Raw genomic sequence first — 15,783 nt, forward strand, 5'->3', positions numbered from 1 at the left:
GTAAGTCTTATCCTTTCAGTGTAAATACACGCATACCAGAAGATATCGCTGCAAACAACATGTCCTTTTGAAAATATCTGACAAATGAGATTTATTGATTATTAAGATTTTGGGCTGAATTCCCATGGGTAATCTTTCAAGTGTGTAATTGACTATCACAGTAACACTGACAGACTGTGGGTTAAAACAACCTTTGCTATAAGGTGCAGAAGTCAAAGTGTCAATGAAATCACAAATATTTCAGTCACCTACCAAAAATGACGATCAGACAGTCGGTTGATGCCAGAAATCTGATTCCCATTCTTCAAAGGCAGGTAGATTCCCTGATCTAGAAGAAGTTTCAGATTTGAGTCAGTCTCGGGTGTCGGTGATCCCTTCAATGATTCATAAAACCACAATAATCTATCTTAATGCTATTCACCTGAGAAATACCGGTAGGTTGAGATAAAGTAAACCACCACCCCTTCACCGGTATCCAGTCACTTTAGAAAGAAGTGTCAAGCAAACACTGCTCCCACGCAAAGATGTTTATGATATTATTTCAACATGATAAAACACATGGAAGACTTTTTGGCCAATATTTTTTCAACCACATAGTCTTCCTCTCCACTATCGTACGGTTTTACCCATTTTAATGCATCCTGGACACCCCTCTTTTTGATAGTCTGGTTCCCTGACCCATTTCTACCCGCGGCTGTGCTGCTAAGGAACATAGGGTCAGGTATTGGCTATCGTATGCGTTGTTATCATTGGTCAATTTACTAGAAATGCAGTGATTGTGTTGACTTCATTTCTAACCTGGAGCTACCTTTGGATTTAGATTTCTTATACCCATTGAGTCATTTTACCTCCAGTTTCCTGAACCAAACATCCTATGTCGACATTGAATGAAAAACGAAAAACCATTTATTTTTGAGTGATTGCCGTATATGCCAAAGGTCACCAATGTCACCAGGTCATGGTGAGGCAAAAATCCTAGAGGATAATCGTCATTTCACCACTGAATACCATCATAGAAGAACAGAGTTGGAGACTTACTTAACGTTTGAAGTTTTGTCATCTAATTTCCGAGCTTGCCTGTGACTGTACTTGTGCCACTCACATGATCTTGTCAGGTGACTGTGCTCATTAATATGCAGTCAAAATTCTGACTAAAACATTAGCCTATACCTGATCTTATTTTCGTTAGCAGCGCAGCCAGTGGTAGAAAAAGGTCAGGGAACCAGACTACTTTGGTAATGGTATGGTCTAGACTGATCAATATGCAACCAGTAATCCCACCACAGAAGATTTACATACTGCTGGTACATGTAGTGTTGTTATTCTTTATTTACATGCTAGTCTTGGTACAAGTCTTATTGACAGAAACTATCATGCCGTTCATACACAGGCCATTAAAACGCCTCTGAAACGGTTCTGGGCCAATACTGGCACAGAAAGTTATGTGTGGACACTCCGAAGTGGTTCTGAAGCGTTTCAGATTTGAGACGGTTTAGTCGGCCCGACCTGAGCCGTTGTAGGGATTAACTTTATCTGCAAATCACTGTGTGGACGGACCGAGCCGCTTCAGAGGCGTTTTAAACGCCCTCACGCGACAGGTATTTGTAACATAAACAAACAACAACCAACATACAATTTTCACGTTGATCATGGCTGCCGAACACAGGTCTATACATCTCCTTGAAATAACTGGTCAGACAACGAAATAAGTTTGCTGATCTCAGTCTGGGCAGACGAAAGCATTCAAAGACTGCTAAAGAGAACGTGTCGCGACACCCTCCTGTACAAAAAAATTGCAGAAGAGGCTCTACAGAGAGGTTTAAACCGGAAAGCAGATCAGTGCCACTGTAAGCACTGAAGCTAAAATACAAAGAAGTTGTCGACAGCAACAGACCATGAAGGCGCGATTTTGCACAATTTTTAAATATCGGATATTTCCAATCTAGTATCGCAGTTTGACATATCGACGATTTCGTGACTAATATCAATACTAGACGATACTAGAATGAACTGTGGTTGTCCCATGAAATTGCCGATATTTACCGGCGATTTGGGGACTCTAATATCAATAAGCTTACTATGACAGAACCCCATGGACGATATAATACTAGATTCATTCAAATCGCGCGTAGATATCCGATATATATCGGAGATTTCACCACCTTACAGTTCTGACCAAACCCGACTTCCAAGGACTGACTCTAGCTTCGATACTAGACGATACTAGATTCTGTCAAATCGCGCGTAAATATCCGATATATATCGGAGATTTCACCACCTTACAGTTCTGGCCAAACCCGACTTCCAAGGACTGACTCTAGCTTCAATACTAGACAATACTAGATTCTGTCAAATCGCGCGTAAATATCTGATATATATCGGAGATTTTACCACCTTACAGTTCTGGACAAACCCGACTTCCAAGGACTGACTCTAGCTTCGATACTAGACGATACTAGATTCTGTCAAATCGCGCGTAAATATCCGATATATATCGGAGATTTCACCACTTTAAAGTTCTGGCCAAACCCGACTTCCAAGGACTGACTCTAGCTTCAATACTAGACGATACTAGATTCTGTCAAATCGCGCGTAAATATCCGATACCTATATCGGAGATTTTACCACCTTACAGTTCTGGACAAACCCGACTTCCAAGGACTGACTCTAGCTTCGATACTAGATGATACTAGATTCATTCACATTGCACGTAAATATCCGATATAGGCCTACGGTATATCGGAGATGTCACCACCTTACAGTTCTGTACAAACCCGACTTCCAAGGACTGACTCTAGCTGCGATACTGGACGATACTGGATTCATTCTAATCGTGCGTAAATATCCGATATATATCAGAGATTTCACCACCTTAAAAGTTCTGGTCAAACCCGACTTCCAAGGACTGACTCTTGCTTTTATACTAGACGATACTAGATTCTGTCAAATCGCGCTTAATATCCGATATTTATCGGAGATTTCATAGATCTAGCAAAGCCAATCTAACTTTGATATTGTACAGTCTAGTAGCCGTAAATATCGGATATCATATAAAAGTGCAATGTCGCGGTGTCCCCCAACAAACGGAGCGGCAGAGGCAGAAAATCGATGCCTTTCTTCGAATAACTGTCTCAAATCCTCGGTAATCGGCCATCTGTCAATCCCAGTTGAAACGCCAACAGAATACCTGTTAGCTATGCTAAACATTATTCTGAAAAACAACACATTCGAATTTAACAACGAATTCTACAAACAAACATGTGGGTGCGCAATGGGATCGCCACGTCACGCGAGATTGCCAATCGACATCACGTTTCACGAATTAGAACTGGAAATCATATGTGAACACACAATAAAAATATCACTATGGTGTAGATTCAGAGACGATATTTTCCTAATCTTCATTGGAACGGAGCACGAACTCCACACATTTTTAACAGTAAGTAAAAAAATGCATCCTACTTTCAAATTTTCATATGAAAGTTCTTCACACGAAATAACATTTCTTGACCTAGTCATTTACAAAGCTCAACGATACAACAACGGTAACATACTAGACACTAGAACGCACACAAAACCAGCAGACACATTCCAGTTCTTACACAGAAAATCATGTCATCCAAAATCAACCTTCAAGGGCCTGATCAAAGGCGAAACATTAAGGGGCATGAGGACATGTAGCAACAAAGAGGACTTTAACAACAAAGTCAAAACATTTAATGAAAAATTGCTACAGCGAGGATATTCACAACAAGAAATATCGAACATCAATGCGGAAACAAATTACGCAACACGAAGAACACATTTAAATCACAAACAAACAAACACACAACAACAACACTAATAAAGTGATATTTTCTACCACACATAATCCACATATCAAAACAAAAGACATCAAAAAAGCATTCCTGAAGAACTAGGAAGAAGTAGAAAAAGACCAAACAGTAAATACTTTATTGAAGATGAAACAGATCATCGCATACAAAAGAAAAACCAAACATTGGCGACAAGCTCATAAATGCACAAGTACACAATCTTACAGAAAAGACCGAACAAAATGAAACACAATCAACTGACTCGAATATAAATATTCTAGCCTCCTTACTGGACGAACAAAACACTGACAATGCACAAGTACACAATCTTTCAGAAAAGACCGAACAAAATGAAACACTATCAACTGACTCGAATATAAATATTCTAGCCTCCTTGCTGGACGAACAATACTCTGACAATGATTAAGCCACAAACAGTGGAAGAAAAATCCAAGGGGAGAAAATATTAAAAAAGCGACTGAGGAAGAAACCACACTGGTTTCGAAACGTAGCGTCAAAGGATCACACTGTCATTCGACAGCCAGATTACGGCTACGTCTCGCCATGGCTTATATCTACACCAATAGCCAAACGCACAAAATAAAACATGAACACAGAGAACGAAAAAATAGTGTAGGTGAAACGTGGAGCCGTTTTCCCTTTATTACAGATCTGAACGTATCAAACGCAAGGGCTAAATCAGTTAACGATTGCATTTGGTCTGCATTCAGATCATAAAGCGACGATGACTCGCTTTGGACCACATATGCAGCAGGTAAAAAAAACAGAAGACAAGCAGTACGACGTCGTTCACTTCAGCCATCTTGTTACAATGCCGTATGCTTGGTCATACACACCTTTTGAACTCGAGAGGGCGCATTAAGACGTCTTAAACACCAAAACAATGGCTTAATTTTGTGAGTATGGACGCAAGCGGACTCAAACTATTAATCCCCTGTGTTTACAAATCACAAATAGTGTTGCAGAAGCGTTTCAATTTTTACCTGTCTGAACGTAGCATAAGTTAGTGAATAAATGTTAGGAGAGTAATCCTGATTGGTTTTTTTTCAGATTTTAATGCAGTAGTGAGTTACACAGACTTGATCATCTTGTTTATGCTGCATAAAGAAAATTACATGTCTAGTTCTCAAATTGACCATTAATAAGAATGACATACATCATAGTATTTGAGTATTATGGGGTTAACTGATGACCATCCTCTCCACTGGGTTTTCAGATTTTTATGTGCTGATTTTTTTACTTCCACTAAGTCCCGCCAACCAATCAGAAAACCACCAATACAGCTAAAATTTTAATCATGATATCAGGACTAAAATTAAAAAACATTGTCTATGGACGGACATACAATGAAATTATAGCCTTATGAATGCTCTAAAACATATGCTAGGGGTAAATGTAAACAAAAAATCAAACATATTAACAAACAAACAAACAAACAACACATTGACAGCAGAATAGGAACTTCAAAAGCAAATTAAGTAATTTGTTTTAATATTTCACATGACAGACTGATTTGTAAATTGCCACACAAAACTAATAATGCCATAAGTATATATGTGACATGTACGTGATCAAAGCAGCAAATTCTTGTCTGGGACCAAGACACTTTCTCAGCTAATCCTAGTTGTATTCCAGAAAAGAATTCAATGCACAAACATCTAGGAAAGTGTATCAAAACACGTCTTTCTGGATGTGTTTTCTCCATTATTACAGTAATGTATTATTGATAGCGAGCGCAGCGAGAGCGGCTGAAGGCCGCTTGCGAAGCGAGCATTAAGACTAACGCGTGTACATGAAATTTAGAATCGAATCTCTATACCTACGAGTTTTGCAAGGAGAGCACTTCCATGGAGGCGGCCATTTTGAATACTTTTACACGGATTGCGTGAAATTAAAGATATAATCTACCACAAATCCTACTCGACAATGTGTATTTCTGACAAAAGAATCTCTTTGTTCCAAAGAAAGTGTGAAATTTGTTTCAAAATGACTATTTTCGATCACTTTTAAAAGCCCGGATTGGTCATCACTAGGCGCCGCCATTTTGAAACAAGCCAACTCTCGCGAGAACGAACGGTCAACTCACAATAGTGTGCTGAGACTACCACCGACGGGAATGGTACGTGTTTTACATTAGACTGCCTCTGTTCCCGCCCCTGTTACAATAAACTGATCTGAATTATATAATTTACCAGTTGTAAATAATTTTCGTTAGTGAACTTGGCATTTCCGAGTTAAATTGCTATAATAATCTATAAATGTTATTCTAGAAAACAATCGACAGCAATTCAACCTCAATTGCCAAAATATGCGTCATGCATCAACATCAATGACGATATACCCTACGCTGCGCTCGCTCTCAGGTCAAACCTGTTACATATTATGAGACTGACACTTCTTCCTGGCCGCTGCCATCTTGAAATTTGCGTTGCTGTTACCAACCACCATGACTACACTAACAACACTGTTGGCGCTGTACTGAATTATGGGCAATGCATTTACCCTGTAGTGAACTTCAATGTTTTTCAGTAATTACACAATATTCCAAAAATATGTAATGTGCATCATGTTTTTGATGTCACAAGGCAAGAGTGGGTGCATGAATTTCTAACTTATTCTACTCATGAAGCACACTGAATTCTCATCTCAGTTACCACAGCAGTACTCACACTGACACAAGCAGAAGCTAAGGCTTTATTGACTGCAGGGCTAAAATGTTCAAGAAAGTGAAATAGCTAGTAACCTTTCGCAAGAAACAGTATGTTAAAAATGATGAAAGTTGTGTATTTTGTCCTTTTAATTTTACTTACATGAGTATAATATTGTTCTGCAACTGGATTTTTATGTTTTCATCATATTCCACTATTCCTCCAACATCACATGGTAATGAGGTGCTGTAATTAAAAAAATAAAACCATTAAAACGTGAAACTTTCTGCACGTAGGAATTTCAAATGTTTATGCCTCATTTGAAACTGCTGAATTCTGTCACAGATCTTTGAGCCGGATCAGGTCCAGAAGTAAGCAGAGTAGTAGGCAGGAACATTGTTGTTCAGAGCTTTATAGGTGATGAGGAGATCTTATACTGGATTCTGTTGTGTACCATAATTCCTTGAGAATGGGAGTGATATGGTCTAACTTCCGAGTCTGAGACACAATTCTGACAGCAGAATCCTGGATGATGTTCATTGCTGGAGTAGAATGAAAGCTGATGATATGCCACACAGGAGTGAATTACAGTATCCTAGTTTTGATGTGATCAGGGCATGAACAAACATCAGACAAATTTCCTTGCTTAGGCCCCCCCAAAAATTGATTTGTTTCTGGTCAGCGCGCGCATCACTTCAAAGTGTGAGCGTCAACTCTTTTTTTTCCCTGTTTTTCATTTGCCCCTATGGAAAAAAGGGGAAAATGTATCAAATTCCACCAAAAATTGAAAAAAAAATTGCGTCGCCGCATCATTTTTGCTACATGTCAATGACCAGAAACAAACCTATCATTTTTTTTGGCCTTAGGTACCAGCGAATATCGAATATGATTTATGTGTCTGATATCATGTGCTACTATTGGCAGTAATTTTGATCTGCAAATCATGTTAATTTGTTCATTGTAGTTTCATCAAATGTCACACTGATATTCCATGCAAAGTTGAATGTTTCTACAGAAGTTGACAAGATCCAATGTTCATGTAGTCAATATAGTACAAGGTGATTGGTTGAACTTAGACATATGCAAACAAACAATCACACAAACAAATGATTTTCTTATACTATAGCCAACTTTGAATAAATACAAGACCAACACATATCAACAGAGGAATGTCGTAATTTTGTCAACAGATTTTTGAAAGCCACAAACAAGTCTCAAGGAAACGAAGTGAATAAGTTGCATGTGTGTTCTCTGGTTTATTGGCAAATGATAATCAAATGCTTTATTTCCATTTTAGACGAATATCCGTTAAAAATGGAATGATTTTCTTCATCCAATGGTGCAATGATATATTTAAACTACTGTTATTCAGTTTATCGATGTTTTTCTGCAAAATTTTCCGAAATCCAGATTTCTTATGCAAAACATGAAATTTAAACACTTTTACATCAAAAAGTTGTCAAGTTGAAAACAGTTCCAGGACACTTTCAGTCCAATGATGACTATGCTGCCCATAGTCTGGCTCCCCGCCCCTTTTCTAGCGCTGGCTGCGCCACACTCACGAAGGACCATATTGTGGAGTGTAGCTGTGGGTCCATAGCTGGTGTTCTCAGATGGGATATCTGACTTTTATGGGCTGGTTTTGACTTTTACGTTATGTGGTAGCGGCGTTAATGACGTAAAAGTCAAAACCAGCCCTTAAAAATCAGAAATCCCGTCCGAAAACACTACAGCTATGGACCCACACATAGTTACGAGTGTTTAGTAGCTCTGCATGGCAGGGCTGAGTGTTACCGGCGTTATACGGCCTCCCACCACAAACTATCGTAAGCTACCGTATAACGTATAACGTATGAGGCAGTATAACGCCGGTAACACACAGCGCAGGTGCCATGCAGATCTCTCGAGCTAGAGTCTTTAGATACATAGCGGCCGCCACGTAAAATGCAAAGAATTACGCGGCAGCCGCTATGTATCTAAACACTCGTAACTGTGGACCAACAGCTATGTCGAGTGCATCGCTGAATGTGATTTCCACCCTAAAATTACTGTTTCGAACAAGATGGGTCTCTGCGGTTTTTGCGAGTTTCAGTCTGATACAAATCAATGGTTGAACAAGGGGTAGCAAATGTCACATCAAGAGTACTGACATTATCTGCAACCATAAACAGTCTACTGTCTATGCTGCAACGGTGTTCTCCCTGAATAAGGTAACAGGGGCGTGGCACCCTCTTGTAAATTCCGAGCGCCCCCTTGCCAGAAATGAAAAAGATTTATTTTTTTGAAAAATAAAGCAATAAAATGTACGGGGGAAAAAGTTGACGGTGCTTACAGGCAAAATGCAAGCATGAGCGTCGATCCCGCCGGCTGCAAACGTACTTCTCATCGATCTTGCAAATCTCGTGAGTTTGTGATGTCATCCTAGATCATAAGCCCATATGCAGCTCATCGATGGGAGCCATATTTGCATGGCTCTCAGGCCGTAACGGTAGCCACGGTGCTCCATAGGGAAAGAGCATTAGGTAACCGACTTAGCTGAGTAAACATGCCAAGGAGCTTGAGGGTAACCAAGGACAACAGAGTACACTGAAGTTTTTATAGGAGGTTAGAATTTCACTTGTGTATTCCTTCCCAAAGCAAAATGACCAATTTTTAGGCTCGGCCAGACGTGTATCAGGCTGAGAACACGTGAGTGTTATGGTGATAATTTTGACATCGATGAATAAATGTACGTCTGTCGCTATGTTTTCATTTTCAAAAAATGTTATCTTCATTGAAATCAGTGAACTTGGAATAAAAGTTGTGGAACACTGTCTCAGATTTCTTTTCCTTTGAGTTTTTTATACGAAAAAATCTGAAAAAATACTTGCAAAGTGCCACCAAATAACACCATTTTAATCTGTTTTTCAAAAGCTTCAATGCAAAAGGGGGACACCCCCCTCCTGACCTCCCCCCCCCCCCGCGACAGCTTACGCGGTCGCTTGTGGTGCTTCACAACACAGGGTTCGACATTCACGCTGGCCCACTATCCCGAGTCTAGTAACTTTTTTTAAGGACTAGTAAAATTATTTTGTTGCAAGTCCGACGGGATAGTGACTTTTCGATAAGTAGCTTTTGGTTTAAACTGCAAATAAACACGATCTACTGATCGTCAGCAACTTCGAAGTGCACGGCCATTGAAAAACTACTGCGCCGGTGTTTTCACGCAGATATTGTACATGGCCGGTGGCAATGCCGCGGGCGCTGTATGGGGTGCGCACTATGCAATGCGCATAGTTCAATGGCATCGTCCATTCCGTTTGCTCGCAACTACTCGCACGATCTATTTTCAGCTCTGATTTTTTACTAATGATGGAACGTTTTTTGGTTGGCTATACTCCCCCGGCTGTCAAAAAGGCACGATCTACAGTAGAGGTACGACGATAAAACAAGTGCTACGATGATAATGTCCGGGTACGTGAATTTCAGGAGGCTTGGAAAACGAAATACACTTGGCTGTCCTATTTTGTCAGTAATGGTAAGGGCCAGGGGGAAATGTACTGCGAGGTTTGTCGAAAATTTGACGCTGTGGGCACCTTTGTGACGGGATGTTAGAATTTTAAATTAGATTCTGTTAAGGCACATGCCATCTCAGTTACTCATAGCAGGAATGTTGGTAAGCTGGAAGCCAAGCAGGCGAAACCTGGCGAGACTCGGGCCGATAAAATTATTCTATCTTTGAATAAAGAGGTTGTCAGCAGACTGGTTGTTCTCTTCAAAACGTCACATGCTCTCGCTAAACATGGCAGACCATTTTCCGATTTTCCTTGGTTGTGTGACTTAGATGAAGCAAAAGGTTTGAATGTCGGGTCTACATATAGAAATGACAAAAGGGCACGAGAATTTGTTTCTGCTATAGCCGATTGTGAGCGGAGCAAACTATCTTCTATGATTAATCAAGCGAGATGGTTGTTCATTATTTCGGACGTAAGTGCTGAGAGTTTTGCTTTATGTGAAATAAAACATTTTTCGAACAACAAGTTATTGCCTAGTTATGTCATGAGACTTTCAGACGGGACCACAGGCGCTTGGCACATTGCTGGGATAATAATTGTATTTAATATGTAGAGTTGATTATTTAGTAAAAGAATCACCGTACGTGAGATATTAGTGTAGGCCTATAGGCCTACATGTTGACTGGCATTGTACCGAGTGGCTATGGCTGCCTGGCTCGGGCCAGGCGAACGCACTGCATAATCATCAATGTGTAGAATGTCTACATGACTTGATTATTTAATAAAGAATAACGGTACATGATATTACTGTACATGTCGGCTAGCTTAACCGAGCGGCTGTAGCTGCAGGGCTTTGGCCCGGCTTGGGCCCATTGTCCACTGCTGCACAGACATAAACTCAAGGCATGAAAGCTTTTCACCGCCCGATTTCATAAATCAGCGAAATTCAGGATCTCTGAGCGTTTTCGGTGATAAAAACTGGTCATCGGTCAGGTGGTTGCATAAACAATCGATCGACTGGCCCTTTTGCCTAAAATCATACCTTACCCTATGCTACTGGCAAGAAATCGTCCTGAAATCGGCTGGGCACACCAACCCAGCGCCGGCCATTTTGAATAAGCTTCCTGCAACGTACTCGTCCAATGAGAGAAGAGCAATTGAAAGACAATACGTCATCTGCCAAGGATTGTATGCACAGGTGCATACATTTCATGCAGCTCATTCAAAATGGCCGGCGCTGGGTTGGTGTGCCCAGCCGATTTTAGGACGATTTCTCGCCAGTAGCATAGGGTAAGGTATGATTTTAGGCAAAAGGGCCAGTCGATCGATTGTTTATGCAACCACCTGACCGATGACCAGTTTTTATCATCGAAAACGCTCAGAGATCCTGAATTTCGCTGATTTATGAAATTGGGCGGTGAAAAGCTTTCACGCCGTGAGTTTATGTCTGTGCAGCAGTGGACAACAGGCCCAAGCCGGGCCAAAGCCCTGCAGCTACAGCCGCTCGGTTAAGCTAGCCGACATGTACAGTAATATCACGTACCGTTATTCTTTATTAAATATTCAAGTCATTTAGACATTCTACACATTGATGATTATGCAGCGCAGTGCGTTCGCCTGGCCCGAGCCAGGCAGCCATAGCCACTTGGTATAATGCCAGTCAACATGTAGGCCTATAGGCCTACACTAATATCTCACGTACGGTGATTCTTTTACTAAATAATCAACTCTACATATTAAATACGATTATTATCCCAGCAATGTGCCAAGCGCCTGTGGACGGGACTACCAAATCTTTTGCAGGACCACTGAATTAAACATTTTACTGGTCCTGCGGGATAGTGATCATTTTACACGAATGTCGAACCCTGCAACATCTTCGCCCTCTTGTAAAACATTCCTGGGGAGAACACTGTGCAATCTTGCTGTCTTCAATGGGCAGCTCAGACTTCGCACATACTTTGTGTCAGCTGTGATATCGCAGCGGTACTTGTTCCTGTGGCGGTGACCCTTGACCCGAGCGCCTTCAAGTACCGCGCGCTGCGATATTACAGCTACTCAGCTGTACTTTTGGTGTATGTCAGCCACGACCGACAGTTTTCGCGACACTCGGTTGATTAAACTTATCCAAAGTTATCAGATGCCGTTCTGCAAATAACACCTTCTACGATGTCTATTTCACCAATATTCTTTTAAGAACAAGTACCATATTTTCTTACCTCACCGTCCTCACCTAGTTAGACTGTGAACTTTTTGGTACAAGTACGCTTAAAGTCACTGCAGATGAAACAAGCTGCTGTAGTAAACTTCAGCGGAGTCACAATCAAGTTGACCTCCCCCCACAAGTGCTTTGCGCTCCGGGACTCTACGCCCCATCGACCTCGCGCGTCGGTCATTCTGCCGCAAATCTGGGCAAAATGGCAAGCAGATATTACCTGCTGACCTTTCGTTAGCACAGCGCAGCCAGCGGTAGAAAGGGGGCAGGGAACCAGACTACGCGGCCCGCGAAATCATCGAGGAGTTACACAACTTTCCCGTATTATGATTGGCTAAGAGTTCAGTTTGATTGACAGCTTTGTTACAATGACGCTGTGTACTGCACTATCACAGTCTGATCGGTCAGGATTTATTATTTGCATAAAAACCTACCTAAATTAGTACAGGTACTAGGTATTCAGAATGTACTCAAGCCAATCATGCCACTGGATTTACGCGTCAATCGACTAATTTCCCACCCTTGTTATGAAAATCATGAGCTTTCTTTTCACGCATATGTAGATCTCGGTAAGAAATATTAGCAAAGCGTACGGTCCATATCGTCAGGATGGAATTCTAGATAGCTAAGCTACGAAGTCCCACCTATGAGATGTAAAACACAGATAGTTGATGACAAAATCTAGGTTGTCAAGACGCAATTTTGACGATTTTCCCGTCATACATGCCGTTTCAACATGGCGGCCTAAGATAACGTCGATGCGAAGGCAGCAGTCGTGGTAAGTTTTTACCGTTATTTTTAGTTTTGAAGTGAGAAATCGTAAAAATGTATCGCCTTCCGGGTCAAATATCATGGAAAATGCCCTCGTGAAGTATTTTTGTCGAACGTTTGGTATTTTTAGAGAAGATAGATGTTAATTGCGGACTGCTGTGGGTCTACCAGCAGATCTGTGCGATTTTGCAAATACTAATAGGAAATAGAGCAAACTTTGCATGAGTACCATTTAATAAGCTAGACCCTGCACATACGGTAATCTCAAAGATCAGATGGTAGAAGTCGCATGTTGTATACGACCAAGTCAACGAGTGGTGATCTTAAATTGCACTGCACTGCACCATACCGTGTACCATACTTGTACTGATACGCACGTGGTTTTCTATGGATATCGCACAGATCAGCTTAGCAGACCCACAGCAGTCCGCAATTAACATCTATCTTATCTAAAAATACCAAACGTTCGACAAAAATACTTCACGAGGCATTTTCCATGATATTTGACCCGGAAGGCGATACATTTTTTCACGATTTCTCACTTCAAAACTAAAAATAACGGTAAAAACTTACCACGACTGCTGCCTTCGCATCGACGTTATCCTAGGCCGCCATGTTGAAACGGCATGTATGACGGGAAAAATCGTCAAAATTGCGTCTTGACAACCTAGATTTGTCATCAACTATCTGTGTTTTACATCTCATAGGTGGGACTTCGTAGCTTAGCTATCTAGAATTCCATCCTGACGATATGGACCGTACGCTTTGCTAATATTTCTTACCTAGGCCTGATATGTAGATCTCTGTTTGGAGATACCCCGCCATATTTGAAAACATTAAATCACGGTCCAAACTTACTTGCTCGGCGAGAAAAAAAATCACCGATGCTTTTTTGAAATATTAAATTTCGATTTTCGCGCCTGCATTGCATCTTGACGCTATACGTATGGTAAGTTGCGAACGACACAAAGATATACAATTATGACTAGACTAGAGTTTAATCGACATTGACAGTGCAAAGTGGTACTATTAAATCGTTATACCATTATCATGGTGAATGGACAGTTTGACAGCCCCGTTCTAGTATGTGAAATTGCCGGCCTACGCAAAACATCTCGCCGGATTCGGATTGCACAGATCTGGCCAGTGAAACTACCCCAAACAAAATATAACTCTCTCACTTTTGTGATGGGTAATTTTTGTACGTAACGTTGTAAACATTGTATTACGCGACATGGTTTGAATGCTGCTTATTTATCCTGACAGTGACAGTGACACTGACAGTGCCTGGTATAATAGTTCGCTATATGGGTCATGTACAATTTTGTTTTCTCTCATTTTGCCATGGTCTCAATATTTTATAAACATCTTCGTAGTGTTCGCACAGTACGAGTGTTGTGTGGCAGGGCTGGCCTTGCCATGCAGAGCTGCAAGCTGTATAGCTTCAAATTTTACAAATTCAAATTTAGGTTATCCGACAGTTGTGATCTTTGACTTTTACAACGGAGGTTGCGATTGTATCTATCGTGTCCAACAGGAGAAAACAAATAAAAGAATGTCATTTCTCATGTTTAGTTGAAACCTAGGGGAAGGAAAAGTACCTTTCACATTTTTGAAAACAAGTACTCAGTTCCCAGGCGGTAAGGCTGTGTTAAAATAAATGGTGAAAGGGGAGGGAGCTGGAGGAATCGCGATTAAAATTTTTTTTTCAGATTCCCCCCCTCAATACCCTCAAAAATTTTCAAGCCTCCCCCGTATATATGATAAACAATTTTCAGGTCCCCCCTCCCAAATTATCATATAGCCGCATAGTTATTAGGAATGCACGCAGGGTGAAAATAAACATGTAGGCCTATTGTGTAGTTCTGCAACCAGATATGATGTTCGACTCGACCATTATTCTATTTTGTCACACATTTTTTTCATTTAAATTAGATTCTTTACTGTTCAAAGTAAATTAATTTTGTGTTATTGTACGATGAGATGTGGAAATTTCATTCACTGCATGAACTTGAATCCATTGATTGATTTTAAGGGATTTGAGAAAAACTATGACTTTTCATCGCATATTTGTATAGGATCAAGTATGGTGGCCCATCTTTTTCTCTAATATTTGATTATTTTCATATGTAAGAATTAAAAAAATCCATGGTATTATTACTTCTTGGTCTCTGCCATGCTGGCTGTGATATTACCGCCTGAGCGCTGGCGATGACCCTTGACCCGAGCGCGTTCGATAGACGGTACTAGCACAGGGCACAGAAATCAGTCCCCTGGGGTGGGGGAGGGATGGGTTTTTTTTGTGCAACGGTTTACTTTATTCGATTTTTTTGACTGTGGTATTTCAAATACAGATTTCGACTCCACACCGTCTGACTGCTTTATATATTACCGACAAGTCCTTATCTCCTCTCCAACTTGTGTTTAAAACATTGCCAACTTGCTAATCCGCTGTCTGTATCAGCGGATTAATTGATTGAGTCAACACCACAGCCGTCACACACGTAGTAAAATAAGCTAATAATGAGGGGTTTTTCTCGCTATATGTTCACACGTCTATGGGGCGAATAGTCCCAGAGCTGAATAGACCATGAGTGACTGTGCTCTTACACAACATGATCAGGGACTATTTCAATCATCAGGGTTCTGCATGAAGTTCCTTTTGAAAATAGAAGGGAACACCAAATTTACAAATATAGTATAAATAGCATAAATGGCGTGATTGGCTGAAGTACTTTCTCAATACAAATTTATGTAGATTTTTTTATGCAAATGACAACTCCTAATATGGTTGATCGATTAGGCTGTGTACGGAGATT

General features: G+C 40.7%; 1 protein-coding gene across 4 annotated transcripts in view; it reads right to left on the reverse strand.

Annotated features, from left to right (window-relative positions):
- The window catches only part of LOC139123151 (receptor-type tyrosine-protein phosphatase gamma-like), a 41,083-nt gene extending 40,684 nt beyond the window's left edge, over positions 1-399 (reverse strand). For 2 of the 4 annotated variants that reach the window (XM_070689208.1, XM_070689207.1), the window contains exon 1: positions 253-399. The gene's annotated coding sequence lies outside the window, so the exon portion shown is untranslated. The remainder of the gene's footprint in view (positions 1-252) is intronic. The other 2 variants (XM_070689205.1, XM_070689204.1) reach the window with 1 other exon arrangement.
- Between the last annotated feature and the right edge of the window lie 15,384 nt (positions 400-15,783).

Source organism: Ptychodera flava, chromosome 22, assembly GCF_041260155.1.
Source record: "Ptychodera flava strain L36383 chromosome 22, AS_Pfla_20210202, whole genome shotgun sequence".
Classification (NCBI taxonomy): domain Eukaryota; kingdom Metazoa; phylum Hemichordata; class Enteropneusta; family Ptychoderidae; genus Ptychodera; species Ptychodera flava.